Here is a 26,576-nt window from a genome sequence, read left to right as displayed (position 1 = left end):
ATTAAGGACTGGAATAAATTACCTAGGGAGGTTGTGGAATCTCTGTCATTGGAGATTTTTAAGAGCAGGTTAGACAAACACCTGTCAGGGATGGTCAAAATAATACTTAATGCCATGAGTACAGGGGACTGGACTAGATGACCTCTCAAGGTCCCTTCTAGTCCTACAATTTTATGATTTCAGTTTGATTGAAACAAAACATTTTGATTGATCCAAAATATATTTTATTTAATTTCATTTTACTGAAAATTTTGATTGTTTTGGTCTCTTGTTCTGTTTAAAAACAGACAAAATTTCAAAATTGTTGAATTTACACAAAATAGAAAATCCAGTTCCCATCCAGCTCTTATTCCAACCAATTAAACTTTCTATATGGGTTTGATTTTTTCTGGAGTTCCTCCCTGTTTACACCAGACTCAATACCATCAGAGCTGCAGTGAGGTCATCCCACATCTGATGCCTGCCTGATTCCTTCCTTGTTATTCCTTCCAGACTTGATGTTGCTGGCAGCTTGGGTTTGTGGTTTTTTTGTGGGTTTTGTTTTTGTTTTGGTGAGGGGACAAGACAAAGGCGTTTCAAACCAATTAAGCTCTTGACTTGGTACAATTTGTCTCTTCCATCACAAGTATAAACTAGCTATAGCTGAGATCCATCAGACTAGTCATAACAAATTACAAACATCCCAAAAGACAAATGTGTTAGCCAACACAATGGCTATCATTACTATGACAAATAAAGTAACAGGGTATCATGAAATCATCAAGTCTTCTCATTGAAGTAATATGCATTTTAACATAGATGAAGGGGAACCTGCTATTAGTAAGGACAACCAAACCATCTGGCCAAGCAGAAAACGCATAGACTAGGAGAAATTAGTCTATATCCAAAGATGTTTACCCACATATCCAGGCTGAGTCTAAATCTTTTTGCTGCTTCCTTCACTATATATTGAAGATCCAGCCTTTCCTATCCATTTACTTAGCTAAAGCTGTCAAGGCCCTTATCATCTTGTGTGTCGACTCTGCAACCTCCTCTTTTCTGGCTTTGACAAATGACAACTTGCTGAATTTGTAGCCATTTAAAACGTTACTGTAAAGTTTGTTTTCTTGGCTTGTTGCGTTGACATTCCTCTTTGCATTTGTCCACTGGTTCCTACTTTTGTAAACATAAATTACTTGTTTTAACTTTCAAGGACTTTCATGACCTAGCCCCACTATAGGTATCGCCTCTTATATGCTGTTGAGCTGTTGACTCCTGCCTCTGCACCACCAATGACGCCAACCTTTATTGCCAATATGTCAATCTTTCTAACAAGCATATTTTCATTTTCTCATATGCTATCCAAGGTATGACACTCCCTGTAAAAATCTGCAAATCTATTATATGGTCCTCTTTCCAGTCATGAATCCTCTTACAACTCACTTTTTCTGTGATGTCTACAAAATACTCTTTGATAGCTAAAATGCTGGTGTGCTGTGACAGTTGCTTATCATAGAGTAATAATAATTATCTCAATAAATAGCATATTGGGGCCCCAATCCCTGATTCGGGTCTCTAGATGCTACTGGGTACTAATATTTAATAATTTATGGAGATTATGGCAATATTGGGCTAGTACAAAGTGGATCTATTTATTTTGACAAAGAATCATAAGGCATAAGCCAAATAGAAAGATTCTGCAGCAGTGGGAATTGATGTTCTTTTTCAGGCTTGGAGGACAAAATTTCTCTGTCCCTTTCCTTCCAGTCCATAGTTCTTGTATCCATAATCAAAATTAAGAATGAAGAAAGACAAAGTAATCCTTACAGTTCTTCATCGGACCAGTAGACCACAGTAGTCTGGCTTGTTCTACATTTCCATCTGCATTCACAGATAGATTTCTTCCTCCAGGGACCATAGATACACCTGCATTCAGGGTGTCTAAAATTGACAGCTGGATGTTAAGTGACAGTATCTAAGAGGGGGGAAAAACCCTGAGAAGTTGACGAGAAACGTAAATGGCCTTACACAGAAAATCAGTTTAGTTACTGACTCAGAAATTTGGAAGAGATTAGCGAATTGGTGAAGGAAAAGAAAGATCAAAGCTCTTGTTAGGTGAAATATCACAGACCCTAGAATAGACTAACTCAGCCTTTAAATTAGACTAAAGGTTAACCATATAAAAGGCCATATTAGCAGCAATAGACAGTGTCCTAAGAATAATAGATTTATTATTCTTTCATCCAATGGCTCATAGAAGCTGTGGAAAATATCAATCCAACACAAATCCAAGAAGTGCTTTCTTGAACTTGATATTCCAAGCTACTATTCAAACCAATGAACTACAGGCATAACTGAACCTAGGTATAAGCCAGTGCGATTTCCACTGAATACTATTGTGGATGGGGCTGTGACTGAGAGTGGAAACTTAGTTCTTGCATTATAATTTCCTTTTTTGTAACAATCCTGTCTGCTTGTGCAGTCCTACCCTAATCCTCTCATTAAGTGTAAATACCAAGACGTATAATATTTGGCTGTTGGACAAGGGGAGAAGAAATTCAGGTCTATTTGTCTTGCATAATAGCACTTACCTACTTCATTACATGTTATTAGTTCAAGTTACAGTTGATACCGAGTTAATCCCATTAGTATTTCCTACGTTTCACAGCTTTGGAAGTGATCATATGGGAGGCTTTTGGAGTAAGTGAGCTATTATTTAAAGGTTTCACACTACCTTCAAAGTAAGCAATATAAACTTCAATAGAGTAACCCCAGAATGAAGACTGTTAGATGGAACCATAATGAGAAAAGAAATTTAAAGATAAGAACAAATTTTCTATTAGCAATAAATGTATTAATCACCACAAAATAACAAAACATCAGATTATCAGGGATAAAAAACTTCAAGAAAAGAAATAAAACTGTGATCTCAATGTTGTCAAGGGTTGTTGAAGTTTTATTAGCTTCATTGCTGCACCTCGATTTGTAAGTATTGGCTAAGGGCCAGGAATGACTTTTTCATGTGTAGCTGCGCAAGACATTGTTGCTCTATTTTTTATTTACTGTCCTTAATATGTTATCCATGCCGTTGCCATCTCAAGATCTAGACTATTATCATGCACTCTATTGGTATACCGCCCACCTCTCTTTTAGAGCACATTATACAGTACTCTGCAGTGGTTCTGGGTGCAATTCAAGGTAGTGTCTATTTTTTGCAAAATCCTATGGCGGTCTAGGATCCAGTTGTCTTGAACTTCTCTCCTTATGGAGACAATTTTCCATCAGTGATGCATCCAAAATTGTTGAGACTTTAACTCATTTCAGAGGCTCTTCAAGGCAGGGAACACATCTCACTTCATTTGAAAAATACCATGTAAGTTTGCGGTTTGATATAAATGATTATTACTACTACTAATCCTAAATGTTGTTAAAGACGCCATTGTTTCAGTACAATAAATCTTAGCTCTCAGCTCAGAGTTAATTTTGAAGAATGAATTGTATTCAATATCTCTTAAGTGATTTGGTGAAAATTTCAATATGGTCTGGGTAAGGTTGTCTTTTGTAAAAACCTAAAATTATCTTAAAGATAGAATTTCATGGTTAGTCAATACAATGAGATAATGAAATCAAAGTAGAATCTTTAAATTCACCAAAATTTTTGACAGAAGACAATTTTAATGTGTTTAATGGATTTACAAACATGTACATAAGAATTACAGATAAATAATTCCTGACAATATCTACTATTAGGAGAAGGAATGCAATTTTTTTGGGAAAGGCACTGTAACACCTCTTGTAATTTTATTGTAAAATGATCAAGATAGTCCCCGTCAGTCATTGGGGTTATACAGCTTCGTTATAGACTATTTGACTAATGCCTCTATGTACATACAATATGTATGGGAAAGAGACTTCAAATTTTAAAATGCAGGTAAGTAAGAATTGGGATGGGATTATGAGAAAATTGGAAGTTTAATGAGTCCACAATAATATTATTTAAAAATATGTGAAATTCAAAATTGTCCATAAACAACACTAATTCATAGTACTTATAGGTGTCAAACTACCATAAATGCTGATATGTGAATAGTCTCCGATCTTTTGAATGTGTTAGGAAATGCTTAGGTGACATTTAGCATATCTATAGTGTGACAGGGTTGGGCCAGATGGCTACAGGAGAGTGATAGAAGGCAGATATATTAGCTCCAGGTTAAGCAGGTCCCTTTTCCCTGGGTAAGGTAATAGGGGCAGTTCCAGAACAATCAGGAACCAATTAAGGCAGACAGGCTAATTAGGACACCTGGAGCCAATTAAGAAGCTGCTAGAATCAATTAAGACAGGCAGACTAATCAGGGCACCTGGTTTAAAAAAGACCTCACTTCAGTAGGTGAGGCACGTGTGTGAGGAGCTGGGAGCAAGAGGTGCAAGAAGCTAAGAGTGAGTAGGCGTATTGCTGGAAGACTGTGAAGTACAAGCGTTACCAGACATCAGGAGGAAGGTCTTGTGGTGAGGATAAAGAAGGAGTTGGGAGGAGGCCATAGGGAAGTAGCCTAGGGAGTTGTAGCTGTCACGCAGCTGTTACAAGAGACACTGTAGACAGTTACAATCCACAGGGCCCTGGGCTGGAACCTGGAGTAGTGGGCGGGCCTGGATTCCCCCCATCTGCCTCAACTCCCTAATTGAGACGAGAGGAGGTGACCTGGACTGTGGGTCCCACCAGAGGGGAAGGTCTCTGGCCTATCCCCCAACCCACTAGGTGAGTCAGCAGAGACTGCGGGGATTGTTCTCCTCCCTTTCCCCATGCTGGCCAGTGATGAGGTTAGCTGAGTGAACAGCAGGTTTGAGCCACTAGCAAAAGTGGCCAAACTGAGGGCTGCCGTGAATCTCTGAGGTGAGCAAATCCGCCAATAAGCGCAGGACCCACCACGGCAGAGGAGGAACTTTGTCACAATAGATACTAACATTAAGGAATATATTCCGCCCAAATCTGCTTTTGCTATACTAGATAATGTTTCAAAACTCAGAGCTCCCTCATGAAATAGTAAAATGGATCCCTAATTAAGCTTGATGGTGGCAAAATACAAATCCAATTAAGGCACTGAAAAGATAAAGAAAGACCATCTGCGAAGGAGTTTGTCACAGATCTAATTGTAACTGCTTCATCTGAAAAATTAATTGACTGTAATTTGCAGGAGATCATTTAAAGGTATTTTAGAAAAGACTCATAACCATAAGTACCAAAACAAAAGGGAATGGGTCTGGTTCTTCTAAGCTAAATGAAGATGAGGGCATGAATGCACTTCTCTTTTATTTGATTGTAGCTGTATATTTCACCATGTATATCTTGGGAGTGCTTTGGCCAGTGATGTGGGTGACATGTCTATTGTGATTTGTGAAAGCCAGCAGTGAGAGTATATGTTAAAGTTTGACTTTTCTCTAGTTTTATGCCTCAATGTGGTAGAAGGATTCTCCATATTTGCTCATCTGGTATTGTCTAGGTTTAGGAGAATTTCTATCCTCAGATTAGAAACCCTACTGTGATCTGGGATCTCAGACTGGTACTCAGTTACCTTATGAAACCTCCATTCAAACCAACAGCAAGCTATTCTCTGTTGCATTCATCTATGAAGGTGGACTTTCTAGTAGCCATCACATTGGCCTATAGGGTCGGAGAGATTGGAGCCTTGATGGCAGATCTCCCCTCTTGTGGTATTCTTTAAAGACAAAGTCTCTTTACATCCACACCCTAAATTCTTACCTAAGGCTTGTAGAAGGGCTTGGCTGAGGCTCGTCCCTCTGCGGGGCTGTGGGGTATCCCACGGCCTCGCAATAGTTCGCTATGGGCCCAGGCCTTGGGTCAGGGTGGCCCAACAAACAGTCAGGAGCTCAGGCCCTTAGGCAGGGGCTGAGCCATTAGTTCTTCTTCGAGTGATTGTTCATGTCCATTCCAAGCAGGTATGTGCGCGCCGCGTGCACGCCAGCCGGAAAATTTTACTATAGCAGCGTCAGTAGGGTCGGCTTCAGCGCCCCCTGTAGTGGCGCCTTCATGGCACTGTATATAGGGGCCAGCCGACCCCCCAATCCCTCAGTTCCTTCTTACTGCCGGTGACGGCTAGCTGGAACTTCGCTTGCTCTTCAGCAATCGTGGCAGTGTTCCGTCATTGTTATAAATAGTTTAGTTAGTTTGTTGTTTAGTGTTAACTTAGTTAGATAGTAGTTGGGGGGTTTTCCCCAAGTTTTCATCGCCCCGCTGGGGCATGCCCAGGTCCCCAGGGTTCAAACTCTGCCGGGACTGCGGGAAATTCATGCCGAAAAGTGACCCGCACTCTTCGTGCTTAAGGTGCCTAGGGGAGAGCCACCAAAGAGATAGGTGCAGTATCTGCAGGGCTTTTCGCCCCAGGACTCTCAAAGATAGAGAGCAGAGACTTAAAGTCCTCCTAATGGAGGCGGCCCTGCGGCCGCAATCTGATCCCGGGCCTACTGAGCCGGCACCCAGCACTTCATCCTCGGTGCGCAGTGCCCCAGCACTGGCGATAAGTCGTGAGGCCAAGGCCCCCAAACCCCGGCACCGGAGAGAGTCGGCGCACAAGAAACCAGCCTCGATGAGACACCGTTCCCCATCGCCGGTGCCTGTTAAAAAGAACAGGCCTGTGAGGGAACACTCTCCCCACCGGGACTCTAAAGGGCCGGCGCCGTCCACGAATGCTACAGGAAAGTCCGCGCCGCAGACCCATTCAGCCATCCTGTTGATTCCCACCCCGGAGAGGGTACGGTCGAGTCCGAACAAGCCTAGATCCCTGGATATGATGGAGGAAGCGCGCCTCCCATCGACGCCGGAGGCGTTCAAAGCCGCCTCAGACCTCTTGAGCCTCCCGGTGCCGGCATCGCCGCACCGGAGCAGAGAACCTCCGGCTACCGCTTGACCTCATTATCAATCTAGGGGCAAACCGGCAACGCTCTCGCCGCGCTCCCCGTGCCGTGCCACTCTAGTGGCACTGGTGCAGACAGCACCCTCTCCGGTGACAGTGGGAACCACGCCTCCTATGTCCTCCTATTGAGAGACTTTGGACTCAGAGGTGGACTCGTGCCACTCTAACAGATCAAGGAGTAGGTGATCGTCCTCGTGTACGAGTACCCAACCGTACCCACCGCAATGGCAGCAGCAGTGGCAACCGCCCCCGCAGTGGCCATTCTGGATGCCGTGGGCCTACCACCAGTCAGTGGGTCAGGCGTATGGACCCCACTCATGAGCCGCATCTGTCTCTTCGACGTCGGCGGCCCCGCCGCTAATGCCACCACCACCGGCACCGCCGTCTGACAGAAGTGTGCCACAAAGGGACACGGCACCGCCTAGCCAAACAACGGCACCGATGGGGACCTTGCTCCCAACACCGCAGACACCGTCCAGCACGCCTCGTCGCTAGGTGTCGACCCCAGTACCGGCCGCGGTGCTGCATCCTGAGCCAGCACTGGCCGCGCAGCCTGAGTACGTGTGCCGCAGGCCCTCGTAGAGGGAGAGGGGGTAGATGAAGGCCCTCTTCAGGGGATCTCTTCCTCCTCATCTCCGGATGAGGCAGTAGCGGGAACTTCAGCGGCACCAGCCCTAGAGGACAATAGGATCCTCCAACAGCTGCTTACTCGAGCAGCCCAAAGCCTCTCGATCCAGAGTGAGGAGATCGAGGTGGGTACAGATCCGGTGGTGGATATCCTGACCCCGTCAGGCCTGTCCAGGGTAGCCCTATCTCTCATAAAGACCATTACGGACACAACCCGCACCTTGTGGCAAACTCCAGCCTCATTGGCCCCTACGGCTAAAAGGACTGAGAGGCGATATTTTGTTCCAACCAAGGGCTATGAACATGACTTGTGGCGTCTCAACAAATTTGTAAAGAAGCTCAAGTTCCGCATGGTCTCCCTGTCTTCCATCATTCCTTCCATGGATCCAGGAGACTGGTATGCCGCCCTCGACTTAAAGGATGCATACTTTCACATTGTGATAATCCCTCAGCACAGGCGTTACCTCAGGTTTCTCATGGGCAACACTTATCTACAATTTACGGTTCTGCCCTTTGGTCTGTCAGCAGCCCCAAGGGTCTTCACAAAGTGCATGGCAGTCGTGGCAGCCTTCCTGCGCAGGCAGGGAATCGAGGTATTTCCCTACCTGGACGACTGGCTCATCAAGGGCAGGACCAAGGCACAGGTGGAGGCTCAGGTGGTCTTTACCAGGCAGATCTTCCTCGCACTCGGCCTCTTACTCAAAGAGGCCAAGTCCACACTATCTCCAACCCAAAAAATTGAATTCATAGGGGCAGTTCTGGACTCGACACACGCCAGGGCATATCTCCCAGAGGCCAGATACCGGACTATGTCCAACATTATTTTCAGCCTCCAACGTTACCCGACCACCACAGCAAGAAGCTGCCTCAAATTACTAGGGCACATGGTGGCATGTACCTACGTGGTGAGACATGCCAGACTCAGACTGCGCCCACTCCAGTCCTGGTTGGCAGGGGTTTATCGGCCAGTCAGGGACTCCCTAGAATTAGTGGTGACATTACCTCGGCCGGTGTTGGACTCCCTTCAGTGGTGGCTCGACCCGCGGGAGGTCTGCGCGGGAGTGCCTTTCTTCGACCCCCCAGGATCGTGGTCGCCTCCTTCACCCGAACCTGGAGTCACTCCACCTTACAGCCTGGATGCTCCATGGCTAAACCCCGTGGAGATGCAATGCTCTCATCAGGTCAGGTAGGTCCTTCTTGGCAGCAGGAAGCCTTCAACAAGGACCACGTACTTGGCCAAGTGGAAGCACTTCTCGCTTTAGGCCACACAATGGGGTCATGCTCCCTTGCTCGCCCCGATCCCTCTTATCCTGGACTATTTACTATATCTCAGACACCTGGGACTGACTTTCTCTTCGGTTTGAGTACACCTGGCTGCCATCTCGGCGTTCCACCCTGGAGCGGGGGGTACTTCAGTGTTTGCAAACCCGCTTGTTGGTCGCTTCCTCAAGGGCCTTGACAGGTTGTTCCCGCACATTCATCAAGCCATCCCTGCTTGGGACCTCAATTTAGTCCTGTCCGTCCTCACAGGCACCCCACTTCGAGCCGTGGGCTTCGTGCTCGCTGTTATATCCTTCATATAAGGTCGCGTTCTTGGTGGCTATCACATCAGCCCAGAGAGTGTCGGAACTCAGAACTCTAACATCTGAACCTCCATACACCATCTTCCACAAGGATAAGGTAAGGTCCAACTCAGGCCGCACCCAGTGTTCCTCCCTAAGGTGGTTTCCCCATTTCACATGGGTCAAGACATTTTTCTCCCGGTGTTTTATCCGAAACCACACTCCTCTGTGAAGGACCGTAGGCTGCATTTCTGGACGTTCGCAGGGCTCTCGCGTTCTATATCGAAAGGACAAGATCCTTCAGGAAATCATCCCAACTTTTCGTCGCCGTGGCCGACAGGATGAAAGGGCTCCCGGTCTCGTCACAGCGAATCTCGGCTTGGATCAGAACCTGCATCTGGGAGTGCTACAGTCGGGCCAATATACCAGCCCCGCCTATCACGGCCCACTCCACAAGACCTCAGGCCTCTTCCGCTGCATTCCTGGCCCAGGTCCCGACGCAGGAAATTTGTAGAGCGGCCACCTGGTCCTCAATCCACACCTTTACGGCGCACTACGCCATCACGCACCAGGCCAGAAATGATGCTGCCTTTGGCCGCGCAGTCCTCCAGTCTGCAGTGACCTCCGACCCCACCGCCTAGATTTAGGCTTGTGAGTCACCTGCTTGGAATGGACATAAAACAATCACTCGAAGAAGAAAAACCGGTTACTCACCTTCTCGTAACTGTTGTTCTTCGAAATGTGTTGTTCATGTCCATTCCAATGCCCACCTTCCTGCCCCTCTGTCGGAGTGTCGTCAATAAGGAACTAAGGGGGTGGGGAGTCGGCTGGCCCCTATATACAAGGCCATGAAGGCGCCACTCCAGGGGGTGCCGAAGCCGACCCTATGGACGCTGCTATAGTAAAAACTTCTGGCTGGCATGCACGTGGCGCGTACACACCTGCTTGGAATGGACATGAGCAACACATCTCGAAGAACAACAGTTACGAGAAGGTGAGTAACCGTTTTTTCAATAGAATCCCAGGCCCTGGGTCAGGGCGGGGCAGCAAACAAACAGTCAGGAGCTCATGGTTCTGAGCGTCTGGTGCCAGGGGGAGACTGCCACCCGTGAGTGGGGTGGCAGGGGGGACGCAGGCCCACCCACTCCACTGCATCCAAGCCCGGGGCCCTAGCAGCGGCAGAAGTGGGTATCCTGACCGCAAAACACTGACATTGGTTCTGGCAGTGCTGCGGCCAGACCAGGGTCGGCTGCCCCCGGGCTACTTCCGGACTCCCCCTTGCAAGATACCTGGATTAGGGCGGTGTCCTCGGAGGTTTTCAGCACCATAGGTTCCTCCAGGTAACTGGCGAGGGGTAGGCTCGGCTGCTCCTCGGGGTAGCTGGCCAGGGGTAGGCTTGGCTGGCCTGGCCAGTCCTCGGGTCAACCGCAGCCTGCCGGCATTTCCCAACCCGGAGCTAGGCCACAGGCATCTGGCCTCTCTGGCAGCTGGCTTTCAAGTGAGCTCTGCAGTTGGGCTTTTCTACTTCCTGTCCTGCACCATGACCTCTGGGGGGCGGGTACAGGATCCACTGGCTCCGCCCACATTGGTGCTAGAGGAGGTTCATCCCTCAGCGGGACTGTGGGGTATCCCACCACCTTGCTAGAAGGTTCTATTGGGGTTCCACCTTTAATCAATCCATTCATCTACCACTGTTTTTCCAGAAGCTACATAGTTCTCTACAGGAATCCTGTTTATATACCCAGGATGTCAGAAAGGCATTGGATTTCTATGTAGATAGGACCAAGCAATTTAGAAAATCACCTCTGCTCTTCATTTCCTTCATGGATAGATCCATGGGGGTCCTTGATCTCCACTCAGAGACTATTGAGATGGATACCTGGAAGTAGCATCACTGATTATGATGCTATGGGTGTTCATTCCCCACAGAATGAGATAGAACATTCAACCAGATTGCAGCATTACTGAAGAATGTACCAGTGTCTGAAATATGTAGGACCACTACATGGGTTTCAATACATACATTTTCAAAACATTATGTCCCGATCCATGCTGTCAGATCCAATTCAGCACTTAGTTCTGCAGTTCTATCATCAGTTCTGGACTCTATTCCAAAGCTCCCTCATCCATCTGATCGGAAGTCACCTGAAGTGGAGCGCCCACAGGGACACTACTTGAAGAAGAGGAAAAGGTTACTTGCTTGGCGCAGTAACTGCAGTTCTTCAAGATATGTCCCTCAATGGGTGCTCCACTACCCACTTTCTTTACTCTCTGTTTTGGACCGTTCCTTAGGGGACATTTAGTTGGAGACGGGACTGAGGGTGGTTTGCCTGCTGGCCCCTATATAGCCTGAATATCTGCAGGGCTGGTGCAAGGATATTTTGCGCACTAGGCGAAACTTCCACCTTGCCCGTCCCCCCCCCGCACATCAGTTCATTGAGGGGCAAATCCCAATGAGCCTTTATAGATCCCATGGGCCAGCCTGCCCAGGAGCCAGCCATGCCCAGGGGCTGCTCCCCAGACCAGATTCCCTCCTCCCGCCCCCTGAACTCCCCTGGAGGGTGAACAGCCCCCCCACGAGCCCTCCCAATCCCACCCTGGTGGCCCCTGCCCTGAGTTCACTCACTGGCTTTGCTGGGCTTGGGCCGCTGCAGCAGCTCGGCAGGGAGGAGCCACCTTTTGGAGGCACTGGAGAGCCAGAGCGTCCCACTTGTGGCTGGGGCGAGCCCCAACCATGGAGGAGCCAGCGTGGCATGGGGGGCAGCAGCCCTGCAAAGGTGGCAGCGCCACTAGCTGGGAGCAGTCACGTCCCCCGCCCCTCCTGCTCAGGCTGCGGCCCGGCGCCTCCCCCCGGGAGTTCCTGCAGGCTGCAGCGGATGCATGCGGGTGCTGGCCCCCATGCACCCCCCAGGTCCCCCATCGCTGCGCTTGGGCTCTGCAGCTCCCGGGCATGTGAGCCGCCGCAGGGGCGCAGGGCCCTGAGCCTGCTCCAGGCGGGCAGCAAAGGCTCACACGCCTGGGAGCCGCAGAGCCTGAACGTGGCAACGGGGAAGCCAGGGGGTACACGGGGGCTGCTGGCTGCATGCATCTGTGGCAGCCTGCAGGAACCCCCAGGTGGGGTGCGCTGGGCCACAGCCTGGACAGGAGGGATGGGAGGCGTGGCTTCTCCCCACCTACCTTTGCAGGGCTGCTGCCCCCCTGTGCCGTGCCGGCTCCTCCATGGCTGGGGCTCGCCACTGACGCTCTGGATCTCTGGTGCCTCCGGAAGGTGGCTTTTCCCTGCCAAGCCAGGGCACCGCTTTTTTAGGGTTACCATATTTCAACAATCAAAAAAGAGAATGGGGGGAGAGCCCCACCCAAGCCCCGTCCCCATCCACTTCCTCCCACTTCCTCCCACTTCCCACCCCCTGACTGCCCTCCTCAGAACCCCCAAGCCTCCCCTGCTCCTTGTCCCCTGACTGTCCCCTCCTGAGACCCCCCACCCTAACTGCCCCCCTAGGAACCTACCCCCTACCTGTTCCCTGGCTGCCCCAACCCTTATCCACACCCCTGCCCCCAGACAGACCCCGGGACTCCCATGCCCCATCCAACCACTACCTGCCTCCTGACAGGCCCTCCCAGAACTCTCGTTCCATCCAACCCTCCCCCTGCTCCCTGCCCCCTGACAGCTCTGATTCCTCTCCACACCCCTGCCCCCTGACAGCCCTCCCCCCAGAACTCCTGACCCATCCAACCCCCTCTGCTCCCTGACTACCCCTCGGGACTTCCCTTACCACCATGCTGCTTGAGCCTCTGGCTCCACGTGGAGCCAAACCAAACAGGCTGCGGAGCGCACAGCCCCTCCCCCACAGAGTGCTGGCAACGCGGCACTGGGGAGGGGGCCAGCAGGGGAGGGACTCTGGCTGCTGGAGGCCAATGGGAGTGGCTCAATTAGGCCCAGGCACCCAATCAGCCATGCCGCACTCTGCATGGGGGTGGGAGGGAAGGTGCGGAAAATCCCAGACCTTTCTACCAATTCCTTACAGCTTTTTAAAGACGAAAAGGACATGTCCAGGGAAATATGGAGGGAGCTTTTTGGTGCCCCCAACCACTTGGCACACTAGGCAAACTAGGCGGTCGCCTAGGGTGCCAAGTGGTTGCACCGGCCCTGAATATCTGGCAGAAGGAGGCATAGGGCACATGCGCGGGCTGAACCAATATTGCTAACTGAAAAGCTCCGATCAAGGGCACATGCACCTGAATTGGAGCACCCACAGGGACACATCTCAAAGAACCGCCGGTAAGTTTTCATGTGTGGTCCTTTTCTTTAGTGTGTATTTGTAACTACTTGAAGAACTGATTTAGGAGGTATGAGGTACAATTAGTATGCTGATGATACCAGATCAATATTAACATCTCAGTAGACCATGACCACCCTACTTTGATGCTGTTGTCACTGGTAACTTTCCTGAAGTACTATTTAGAGATACCATTGCTAAAACCTATGTAGAGAAGATAGGTGCATTGGAGGGCCATTTCCAGCGAGGGCCTATGACTTTGGAATTCTATGCTCTCTTTCTTTCCCCTCATTCTCCTGAGAGAGAGAAAAAACAGTATGTGCATGTTGGTCCTGAGGAATGCCCAAGACTTAAAAAAAAATCTCCATTTTTATGTAGGGTTTCTATTGCTTGTGTGTAGTTTTGGTAGGTAGGAGCTGGAGTAGGAGGATAAAGCTTATTGAGGATGTTTGCTTCTGATCTGGTAAAATGGCATTTCCTCATTTATAATATTTTGGAAGTAAGAGACTCTGACTTCAGTGTGCATTTTAGAAGAACCTTAGCTGCTCAACTTATATTAATATTATGGGTGTTGTATGACCAAGACCTCACATAATGAAAATATATTTCCTAGATAAGATAATATCACTTAAACAGCAAAGTAAAAGGACTATGTCTTGGGAAAAGAAATAGAAAATAGATTAGGTCATTTGTATGCGGAATTTAAAGTCCTTAAGTAGTAAACACTGAAATATATAGTATTGTTTTAGCTATATATATACATACACTCACATTGCTGTATTCTTTGTATAATTTGGAATTTGTATATATAACAGTTCGGTTCTTTCTGTTTGATTGTCCATATCGTGTAACATATATCTTATCATTTCTGGTTAGCTAAAAAACCCTCCACATATTTGTATATTTATGTAATTGATTAACCTTGGCTTGAATTTTCAACCTAAGTTTTTCATTTGCTCATGTGTAAGTTTGCCATGATAGTTTGAACTATGGGTGCCATCTAGCGTGACAAGATTCATAACTAATCCGATATTTGTTGGGCAGGTGAAAAAAATCGGCATTATCGTGAAGTAAGCTGATTAAGTACTTTGTCTCATCCATCTGCTAGTTTTTTAAGTACAGGCACATCCAGGCGTATGGCTACTTTTGAACATGTCAGGTTTAGTGATAGTTGTTGTTTGACAATAGGGAAAATAGCAGACATGTTGCATGAATAACTTTCATAGCTTGGCTCAATTGGTCAGAGCAGCTTTAGAGAGGGTGAGGAGGTGGGCGAGCTTTTGTGTTGTTGGGTTTCTCTTACATTTTTGATCTCATAGGAATAACACTAGGACTTGATCCTGCAACATTTATGTGAGGAGTCCTGACTTATGCAAGTACACCCACTGAGTAGTTAATGGGTCTCTTTGAGAAAGAAGTATTCACACAAGTAAAGGCTGTAGGACTGGGCCCTAAGTTCAGTTGATTGGTTTTCTATATTTTTTTTACTTCAAGCTACTTTAAGGTCTAAGGGCTTGATTCTGGCCTTTGGAAACAAAAATGACCAAATGGACAAATTAGGGGACAAATTCCAGCCTCAGTTATATTTTTGCTACCCTACTGAACAAACTGATATAACACTTGTGTAATGAAGAGAAAAATTTGGCCTCTGATATTGCTGTATATTGAAATTGCAGCACAGTTTATACCATATACTGTTTTCTGTAGTTTGGCCTGTATATAGGCTAGAGTAATAAAACTCATTTCAAATGAGTTATTTTGGGTATAAATCGGCATAACTAAGATCAGAATCTGGACCTGACTTCCAAATCTGCACTGTGATCTGGGCTTCCTTATCAGTGATTCAGACAAGTATGTTCATTATCTCATATACATGTACAAGTCTTTCTTAGTAATTTTTGCCTATCGTGTGCCGCTCTGGCTGTCCGGTCCAAAATGGGTTTCCTAGTAATTTATTTACTGTCCATAACATGGACTAGAATAGTAACTGTTACTAGCATTATGAAGAATAAACACTATTTGAATTAAACCGTGCATGCACCAAACAGCGTAGATAATGTAGGTGCAACCAAGAAATATATATATTATGTACAATACTTGCTCCATTACTAATACCTTGTTTTTATTTCTGAAACAAACAAAAAAAAGCCTCAGTCCAGCAAAGCACTTAAGGACATGGTTAACTTTAAACATGTGAGTAACCCTATTGAAAGCAGAAGGTTAGTGTAGCTCGAGTGTAGTAACTCAAGCTAACTGTTGCAGTGAAGACAAACGCTATAGCTCTTTAGTTTGGTCTGGCATGGTGATTCTCAAGTTTCTATTAATAACTAAGAAAACTGAACAGAAGATTGATTTCAAACTAACAAAGTTGCTACTCAGCAATGGGTCATTTATAAAGTAACAATACAGAAAAGGAGGTACTTCTTGCAGAATTCCACTACTTCCTATATTTTTCGCAGATACCAGCTAATATATAGTATGTGCATTCATAGAATACATTTTAATTGTTTTATGTTATCATGGACATACCAAATTATATTTTTGTTTATGGTGATGTTATTGCCGACTAAGAGTCTAAGTGGTAACTAGTAATTATCTGAGTCTGCATGTGATGTACCATATGTAATTTTGAACAGAGGAGATCCCACTTTAGAATCTGGAGAAGGCAGAACAAACTATTCACTTGAAAAGGGTCAATTTTCTTACATCTAGAATACGTAACGTGCATAGTTATTAGATGAAGACTTGCTTTTGTACTGCATAATCTTTATAATTAGGCAAGGTTCCTTTTCCTTGGGACATTTTTAAGGATGGAAATTTCAAATATATGCCATGTTCTATAAATTCATTTTCTTCATCTTGGACATTAACTTGGATTAATTACTGGACAAAATAAACATATTTTAAACAGAAAATAGCAATGAAGTTTCAACCATTAGGACAGACCTTCTTAAGGAACTGTTTATAAAGAAAAAGGTAAAATCTCTTAGGAGGAATAGAAAGTCAGGACGCACTCTCTTTTATCTTTATTTACATACACCATGTGAGAAAGAACCTAGATAAAAATCTATGGCTATTTTTTATTTGCCTCTTGTAAATGCTGGTAAGCTTTCCTTTTTATGCATTCAAAACTAGTTTATTACTACTGAAAACCAGCTTCAATAATAAAAGTATTTTATACGACGGTATTACTAACAATATTTCATTACATGTTAGCATTTGTAATTGTTCAGGGTTAATGCAGTGTTGCTGTAGCCGTGTTGGTCCCAGGATATTAGACACACATGGTGGGTGAGGTAATATCTTTTATTGGACCAACTTCTCATCAACAGAAGTTGGTCTAATGAAAGATATTGCCTCACCCACCTTGTCTCTCTGTTGAGGGTTAAGACTGTCGAGGTATAATAAAGCTGTTCAGAGCAATGCTTTTTAATGGAATTTGGCTATCCAGAATTGGAAACGTTATGTTATCTCAGTGAGGATATCTTATTCAATTACTGCCAAGTGTATGATCATATTACAGTACTATAAAAGTGCTTTGAATGAACCTTATTTAGAATAAAGTACCTTATTTAGAACTTTGCAATATAAGATGCCTAGTCACTAAATGAATGTATTCTTTCTTCATTTTTTGCAGTTTTAAAGTTTGTCTTGTTTTACAGTTCTTTATTTCTACCAGAACTTTCATAGCAATGTTGAAGTGGTCAAACCAAAGCTAATTTTAAAATTGAAAGCAGGGATCTTAGATAATCCAGCTTTTCTTTAAATGCAAGATGTTTATTGGTAAAAAGCACAATCTTTTATAAGGAAAGGCCACTGGTATTTTGTAGCTCAATTACTTTTCATAATTTCTGCCTAATTTTGCTTCTGCACTGTAGAAAAATTGTAGCCTCACATTGCTTGATAGCTTATTCTTATTGACAGGGCCGGATCCAGGCACCAGCCGAGCAAGCTTGTGCTTGGAGCGGCAGATTCTATGGGGCGGCATTCCACCCAAGCCTAGGGTGGCACAGCCGCTTTTTGTTTGTTTGTTTTGTTTTGTTTTGTTCGCTGCTCTGGTCGCCCTGTAGGGGGCAGTGGCGCAGAGGAGGGGATTGCCCTGCTGGGAGCAGGCTGCGCGCTCCATCTGCTCCAACTGGTGCCAGGTCTGTAGCAAGCCCAGCAGGGCAGCCTGCGTCCTTCTCTCCCTGCTGACCGGAGCGGTGCGGAGCCCTCCCGGCAGGCGGCGCGGTGGTCGGGGCTGCGTGGCGAGCACCCCGCTGAAGCCCTGGCCACCCCCCTTCTTTCTCTGGTGATTAATGTCATTGTGCAATGTATGTATTAACACTAGGTAAGGAATTATGGATATTCATTGATATTACAGTCTGAGCAGACAGGAGGGAATGTCTCAACTATCTAACTGTCTCCTATGTAAATTAAGCATGATGGAATCAGAAGCAACGGAAGCCTCATTTACATAGAAATCATACAGGGGAATGGGATGCCCACAGGAAGGGAAGAACAGCATGAGGTCATCCTGCCTCTTGAAACAAATTCATTGAACTTTGGAAGATGTAAGAAAAGACAGAAGCCATCTTTGGCATCCATCACTAGACAGACACAAGAGGCCAGAGCTCTTCCAAGCTAAAAAAGATAAGTCCTTCAACCAGTACCAGATTTACCATGGTGCCATATGGCCCCATCGTGCCAGGGCCAAGCTCAGAAGGGGGCCCATAACACTCACTTCCTCCCCTCTCGCAGCGCTGCACAAGTGGCGCCTCGGCGGCGGCAGGGATCCAGCATGGGAGCTCAGAACCCAAGGGGATCTGGGAGCTGTAGTTCCTTGGCCAGCTCCCTGCCTGGAGAGCAAGCCCTGGAGCAGGGAAGGAACTACATTTCCCAGCATTCCTTTGGCCACTATCAACAGGAAAGGGAGGGGGAAAGAGTGGGGAAGCTGAGACCCCATGTGCTGCAGCTTGCTGTGAATGAAGAGCTGGCTGCTAGAAGGGGGTGGCAGTGTGAATGGGGAACAAGTATGCCTAAGGAGTAGAAGGCTTTGGCCCAGATATCACCCTCAGAAGACTTCTCCAGACTGGATTAGGGATGCTGGTGTGACCTCACCTGGTAGCCTCCAAAGAAGGAACTGGGTAGAATGAATGGACCATGCACCTCTCTATCTGAAGCCTAGCAAGGGAGGTATGTGGACCCCACCAGGAGAAGTTAAAATGAAAAGTAAGGGAGGGGAGGCTCTACTAGAATACAGTAACTCCTCACTTAACATTGTAGTTATGTTCTTGAAAAATGTGACTTTGAGCAAAATGATGTTAAGCTAATCCAATTTCCCCATAAGAATTAATGTAAATGAGCGGGTTAGGTTCCAGGGAAAATTTTTTCACCAGACAAAAGACTATATATATCTACACACACACACACACACACACACACACACACACAGTATAAGTTTTAAACAAACAATTTAATACTGGTACACAGTGATGATGATTGTGAAGCTTGGTTGAGGTGGAAGAGTCAGAGGGTGGGATATTTCCCTTACTGCTAAATGATCAACTAGCAATTGGCTGAGCCCTCAAGGGTTAACTCTCTCACTCTACAAAGCAGCAGGAATGGAGGGAGATATGCTCATTTCCCCTTTAAGTACACTGCCTTTTTAATTAGATCAGCTTGCTGAGACCGCAGCTGCTGCAAGCTCCCTCCATCCTGAGCCCTGGTGTGTCTTCCCTGCTCTATGGAAGATGGAGTAAGCGGGGTGCAGGAGCAGTGGGAAGTGGGACACTCTGACATTAGCCCCCCTCTTCCTTCTCTCCCCTTCCCCCCCCCCCCGCACAGCAAGCAGGAGTCTTGGGGAGCAGCTCCAAGGCAGAGGGCAGGAGCAGCACCTGGCAGTGTGGGGAGGGACAGCAGCAATTGCTAGCCTGCTGGGCAGCTGCTGCACAGGGAACTTAGGAGAGCAGGGAGCTGACAGTGGAGCTGATGGGGGGGCTGCCAGTCCACCCTGGTTCCAAGCCCCCACCAGCTAGCTGCAACGGGCTATTCTTCCTGGAAGCAGTAGACAAAGCAGGTGACTGTCAAACAACATTAGAAGGGAGCATTACACAACTTTAAACGAGCATGTTTCCTAATTGAGCAGCAATGTAACAATGAAACAACATTAACTGGGACAACATTTAAGTGAGGAGTTACTGTACCTGGGCAGCTTTAGGTACAGTACCAGGCACGCAGGAGGATTTCCACCTCTGAGCCATGGAAGCAGAAATTGACTTTTCCTTTCCAGATTTATCACATGCCTTCCAGATTTGAACACTCTCAAAATTCAGGAGTGCTCATGCTCAATTTGGGCAGCTGTTACTTCATTTCTCCCAAATCAAATATACTGATCCACCGTAATTTGCTGTAGAAAAAGTAGGATAAAATTGAGCAACAAATGCTGGGGTCTTCCCAGTGCTAACTAAGACTGGAATTGCTATTTTCAACAGCCACTGCCATTTTTTTTAGGTTTTTTTTTTTTTTTTTTTTTTTAAAGAAGACAGTGATATTGCATTGGCAAATTTCCCACAGAAATGAAGAGTGGAAGAAAAGAATAACGAAGGCACCTCAACTTTTCCTCATTTATGTAGGACAGTCATACAATATGGATCAGATATCCTCCAATCACACAAGCTGAAAATTGTTCCACTTTACCACAGTTCTGTAACCATGCAGGAACCAGTCCTGTCTGTGTTCTGTGCACATTCAAAATTCCTACTGAAATTCAGAAGTGCCTTGCTTTTGTAACCATACTACCTGATATTTTCAGCCCTTGTAAGCTAAGCAGGTTTACATTTAGTAATTGGGCAGGAGGCCTCTCAGAAAAAGTTAGGTGCTGTAGGAGGTGTTGCTTATTCACTAGGTAATGTGAGACCTTCCTGTTACAATAGTAAACCAGTGCAGCATAGAATATACTTTGCTCCTAGAGTCTAGAATGGGGTCCTTTGCTTCTATACGTAGCCCATTAAAGACAATGAAAAGACTAAGTCCTCACTTTGGGGAAACGGTGTTTGCAAGTGGCTTGCTCAAATGGCAGGATGAGCACTGAGGGAGGGATTTGTCAGAATTGATCAGGTATCTGCTGGCTGTGAAACTTTATTGAGCTGAGACCACAACCACATACAGTGACTGGTGACATAGGGTGGTACTGGAGACATGGCTATAGAAGGTCTGAATGAGGAAGGAGATAAATCTGTGGGGAGTTTCCCCTGATCACTGTGAAATTACTGCTCACTGTGGACACTGGTAAACCCACATGGATATACAGCTTAATGAGAAAAACTGGGGGCTGAGGGAGCTGTGTATGGCAATGCAGAGATATGTGATCAAAATGTCTCTGAGATTCAGTACCGGGTATACTATGGCACCAATGGTTCTGCCACACCAGGCCCACTCTCGGAGCCCACAACGACTACATGGGGGCCCACAAATATGTTTGGCATCAGGACCCACAAAAGGTTAATTCGGCCCTGCCCTCAACCAAGGGATGTTGCAGTCTCTGGAACTGAATATAGGTGAGAAACCTGCTTAGGCATCATTCACCTAAGAAGACAAGGGAAGCCAGCACCCTATATTTTTGTAGAAGGTCCTGACTTAGAGAAAGTCAGCCATGGCTGGGAATAAAAATGACTCACGAGAGAAAATATCTTGAACAAAGCCTGTATCTTGCTAGATTAAGTTTTAGACTTTTGGATGTGTGTTTTCACTTTTATTTGCTTGTAACCCTTTCTAACTTTATTCCTTTTACTTAACATCACTTAACCTATATCATATTGTTAATAAATTTGTTTTATTTTACTATAAACCAACTTAGTGCAGTGTTTAAAGGGAAGGGCCTATTCACTCCAGTTAAGTTAATAAACTGTGATGTGTTTTTGTGTCCCTAGAAGAACAAATGAACAATACTGTTTCTCTGAACTGTCCAGGAGAAGGCTGGACATTGCAGAGCACATGGTTTGGGGAAAAATTGGGAGTGGGAGTTGTTGGCGTCATCTTGCAACTAGTAACCAAGGCTGGTGGAAGCCAAAGTGGGGCTGTAGACAGGCTGCTGGGGGTCAGTACTGCTGACCCAGGTCTATCTAGCACACAGACACTCAGGGTGTGACTTGCATGCTCTAAGGCTCATTGTGAGAGGCCCAGGTTGGGAGCTACAACAGCAAAGCATTGTGAGGCATCCAGGGTTATGGGACAGGTGGTGACACAACCCCTCACTGGGGTCTGAATTTTCACCCCAGAATGTGATGATACCTCCCCTCATGAACACTCTGATTCTGCCATAAGAGTAGCTTTTTCAGTTTAGTTTAAATCTCTTCTCAAGTGACAGAAACTAAATTTAAAAAGCCACTCATACACTGGAAATAAGAGTGTCCACTCAAGAAGTTATACCAAATAGTTATGTTGGTTTTAAATCACATCTTAGTTTATACCATATTACCTTCCTGTGTACATAAGCCTGAAGAGGCAATCTTTTTATTACTATATTTTTCTCCTGATCTTTTAAAGTTTATTTATAAATAGACTAGACTGAAATTTCTTTCTTAATGTGTGTAAAGATCAGCTCAGAATTAGGCTCCCAAAAGTCTGAAGGTTTATTCTAAGGTATCAAAACCTTTTTGATGTCCTTTATCTCTTTTACTCCTTACTTGTTTTCCCACTTCTAACTCAGCCAGATCTCTTTTCCTTTCCCTAGCTTCTTTTGCACTTTCATTTTTTCCTCAGACATTCATGTTTTCTTTCATATTTCTAAGACTTTTTTTTCCACTCCAGAGCAAGAAATACTCAAAAAACTGCTTAAAGCCAAGTGTGCTGTACAATAACTGGCTGAATTACAATCATTAACTCTCTATAACAACTTTTCATAACTGAAATCTAAGTAAACAAAAACACTGAGAAAGTAAACTCTTTCTCAGATTGACTTGTCAAGGTATTTGTTGATTCTCTAGTTAAATAACTTGTACACTTGTACTAACAACATGTCTCTATGAAATGTAAGGATTAATTTTGTTGTGGGTGTTACCTGTTTGTTCAGTGTATGGCTGCCAGGATAGTAAATTATAACAAGACAGGAAAGATAATTGTCATGCTCAGTTTTACGTAGTATAATCTTATCTGGATAAATGTAAAAGGGTCAGCTTGGCACTTGTCCTTTATAAAGATAATAGTTCCATATCCTAACAAATGCATGTCAATGAGTATAACCTGTTTTAACTAGGTTAGCAGCTATTGGATCTATGTGGATCTGTTAGTGTACAGATCCAAACTGGGGAACAGCTAAATTCCAAAGGCTCCATTTACATGTATTTAGTGAACTTGTTTTTAACCCTTCCAAAGAACTTGTAAAAAATGCTTATGAAAGTGCTGCATGCACCTTTGTATCCTGCATTTAAATTAACTCCGTTTCAAGTGCCAGCCTTGACCCAGACCTTGTCAATACTCTCTAGCTGTCAGTGATGTTCTCTATAGCAAGAATTAACTTCCTATAGTAGAAGAACAAACAAAATAGTATTTATTTCACAGTGCCAAGATGTGATGCTGTAGTAACCATCTGAGAGATGCTGAAGTGTACCATATGACAGCATTATGTTACAAAAATGTCTGAAGACTTTGACACCTAGTAATTTGAGTCCTGCTTAGGGCCATGCTAAGGACTTTTTAACTACTCTTTAATAAATGTTCAGAGATAAATTAAATTTTATTTTTAATACATGTTCAGAGATATCAACCTCAAAACAAAATTATAATGAAACTTAGTAGCTGATATCAATTTTATTAAACTTTACACGGGACACCAGATATTCCTGAAAACATGAGATAACTGCTCATGATTAACCCCACTTTTCTTCTCCCACCACATTGTAATTTTTTTCCTTCAAAAAGCAAGATGATTTAGAAAAAAAGATTGAGCTGTAGTCTGAGCCCCAGACCAGGAGTTGTTGAGTTTTTTCTACTTCTGGGTGAACACAAACTCTCTGTGACCTTAGGGAAGTAAATAAAGCTGCCCAGGAATTTTTTGATAAAATGTTTTTTTTCCTTGGAAAATGCCAATCTGTAGAAACTGAAATTTTTTGAAGAAATATTTTGTCGGTAAGGTTTCTTAGGTCCTATATGGAATTTCTGGTTAAAATGAGAGAGAGAAAGAGACCAACCAACCAGAATAGCCAGGCTACTCACCAGTGTTGTGGGAGACCCAGGCTCAAGTCCTGGCTTTCTTATACCCCAGTTGAGTTCCCTAACCACCAGGCTAATAGCTTTTCTCTTTCTCTATTGGAGCTGTTCCACTTGGTATCTATAATTAAATATTCATTGGACAGAAAGAGACTGTGTATGGCCTGGTGGTTAGGGGGCACACCTAAGATGTGAGAAACCCAGGTCCAAGTCCCTACTCTGAATCAGGCAGTACAGGGATTGAATTTGGGTCTCCCAGATCCCAGGCAAGTGCCCTAACCATTATTGGTAGAGCCCTGTGCGGATACAAATTTATATCCACGGATCATAAATCGGTATCCACGGAACCGCAGAGCTCTCCCGGGAACCGTAGCAGCGAAAGGAGCAGAACGTGGGGCTGCTGCTCCCAGGAGCCAGCACCCCACGCTGGCAGATCCTCCGGCATGCCTGTACTGCCCCCAGCCTCACCCAGGGCACCAGGCTCATCCGCACCTGTCTCTGGTCGCACTCTTGTGTTCAAGCGGTGCACACACCTCCAAACAGGAGACACAGCTGTGTGGAAGGGGTGGGGACAGGGCTGTGGGCGGTACAGACGCGCCGGAGGAGCTGCCGGTGTGTGGACCTGGCTCCTGGGAGGGGCAGCCCCATGTTCTGCTCCTTTCACCGCTGTGGTTCCTGGGAGAGCCCTGTGGTTCCGCGGATACTGATTTATATCCACAGATATCTGCGTCCACAGATATAAATTTGTATCCATGCAGGGTTCTAATTATTGGCTATTCTGGGGCAGGTCAGACTCTCTCTCTCTCTCTCTCTCTCTCTCTCTCACACACACACACACCGATATATATTGGACTAGATTTTGTGACTAACAACAATACTCAGTAGTTAGTCTCCAGAGCACTTTACAAACATATATGTGCTTTGAATATTAAAACCTAATTGCAAAATTGATTCTTATGTGGTGTCCAGCCACCTACCATTTATTTGAATTGGTCCTTGATGCTATCTCTAGGAGACTTTACATTCATTTATTAATTTTTATCTAAAAAAATCTAAATATAGGATTCTTCTTTTTTAGAAAAATGTTTTTACTATGTTTTTAGATTGAAGCTACTCTACCAGATTGAGCACCATTTATGAAAAAATATAGTACTCTCTGAATGTGACCAAATCTAACAGCATGAACAATAACAATAGGCTGGATCCCATTTTTCCTTCTTCCCCTTTCCAGCAATCTAAGCATATATAAATGGTAGCACAACAATGATTTATTGTATTCTCTCCCCTACTGCAAAGCTCAGTTAATATTGTATTATTTCTTTGATGGGCTGGTCAGAAAAGAGTATTGAATAAAGGCATTGATGGACGCAGCAAATAAAGAAAATGATCAGAAACATAAAGAAATTCTATAAGTAGCTAGAAAATATAGACAGAGGCAGGTAAAATACTCCAGTTTAATTATACAGGCCCCCTGGTGGCTTACTCCTCTTCTGAAGGTCAGGAGAGTTTTATTCATCTGGTATAAGTGGCTAGACCATGAGGTTTATTACTCTGAGTGTTGATCTGGACAATAATACCTTGGATACATTTATACAGTTTCAGCCTGAGTTTAACTTGCCAGATGATCAGACTGATAAATACCTTCATCTTAAAAGTTGCATTATTGCAGAAACCCAAAAAACTCACAGCTTTGCCGTGACCATCTGGCCTGTTCTACTTGGCCAAAATTCTTCATGATATTTCTAACATCAATAGCTGCTAACTAACCCCCCAAATCCTACCATAAATCTGAATATACTTTTGAACAAATATTCCAAATAAAGCATATCATGTTCAGGTTGGAATTGCATTTGTAAAATCTTCCAGGACCTTCATACAAAAGTCATTAATTAAGATTATCTGACCCCTGAATATATATTTACACACACACACACATAAATATGTTTGTTTCCATTTTGCCTTCAGTGACTGAACTGGAAATGCTCCAAGCACTACTGAACCCTAACAGAGTTTAAAGTAGTAACTGCATTAGGTAAGGAATATTCAAAAGAATAAACTTCATTCTCAACTTCAAAATAATCCTTCACATTTCTACATGAAGTCTGCACTATACTTACTGCCTTTTTGACCTCTCCATTACTGAACTTCAGTGGTTTGTTAATGCTACTTTGTCAGCCAAAAAGCCCAAAGACAGTATGGAAAGCATAGACCAAGATTTGCATCTAGCAACACATTCCTTCCTTTAGGAGTTAACCTTGGCCATATCTACACTACAAAGTTTTGCTTGTGTGCACGCATACTTGTCTCCTTGTGTCAATGCAGTGCATACTCACCAGGAGTGCTTGTGTCCATGCATAGTGCAGTACACCAGGAGTAAGTATCCCACTGTGCAACCCGCCACAGTTCAGCACACTGTCTTTTGGTAGTTTTGGCAATGAATGGTGGGGCAGAAACGAGTCATAAAGTGGTGACGGGGAGCAAGGGATCAACTTCCCATTTGGAAATGTTCTCCATCTCATAATATCTCTGTCCCATAATTTTCATACCTATTTTAAATTTCCCATAAACCTGTGTGAGACTTATCACTGTCCACCTCTTTGACAAAAGCATGGAGCCTGCGTAGCTCTGCACTATTGTTGAGCATTGCAAGCACATCTCCAGTATTTGCAAAGCTGGAAGAAGAGTGGCGAGGAACATGATGATTTCCAGACAATCAGTTTGCTGTGGGACAGTGAGAACCAATTCAAGGTTGTTGGTGGAGTTCATGGAGCAGTTGCAAACAGTGGAATGCTGCTTCTGGGCCTGAGGCCGTGCATTCTCAACTTCAAAATAATCCTTCACAAAAGCTCCAAACAGGCTCTTCAGGGATATCCGTAGTGGTATGTGAGGTAGTGGTGGGGTCTCCGCCAAGTATGGTATGAGCTCTTTGTAAAAGTGGCAGATCTTTGGCTCTGCACCCAATCAGTTGTTGGCCGACCTGGCTTTCTGGTATGTTGCCAGAGTTCCTTAGCTTT

Source organism: Malaclemys terrapin, chromosome 4 (assembly GCF_027887155.1).
Source record: "Malaclemys terrapin pileata isolate rMalTer1 chromosome 4, rMalTer1.hap1, whole genome shotgun sequence".
Taxonomy (NCBI): Eukaryota; Metazoa; Chordata; order Testudines; family Emydidae; genus Malaclemys; species Malaclemys terrapin.
The sequence above is the reverse complement of the archived record's forward strand: the minus strand, read 5'-3'. Positions refer to the sequence as shown.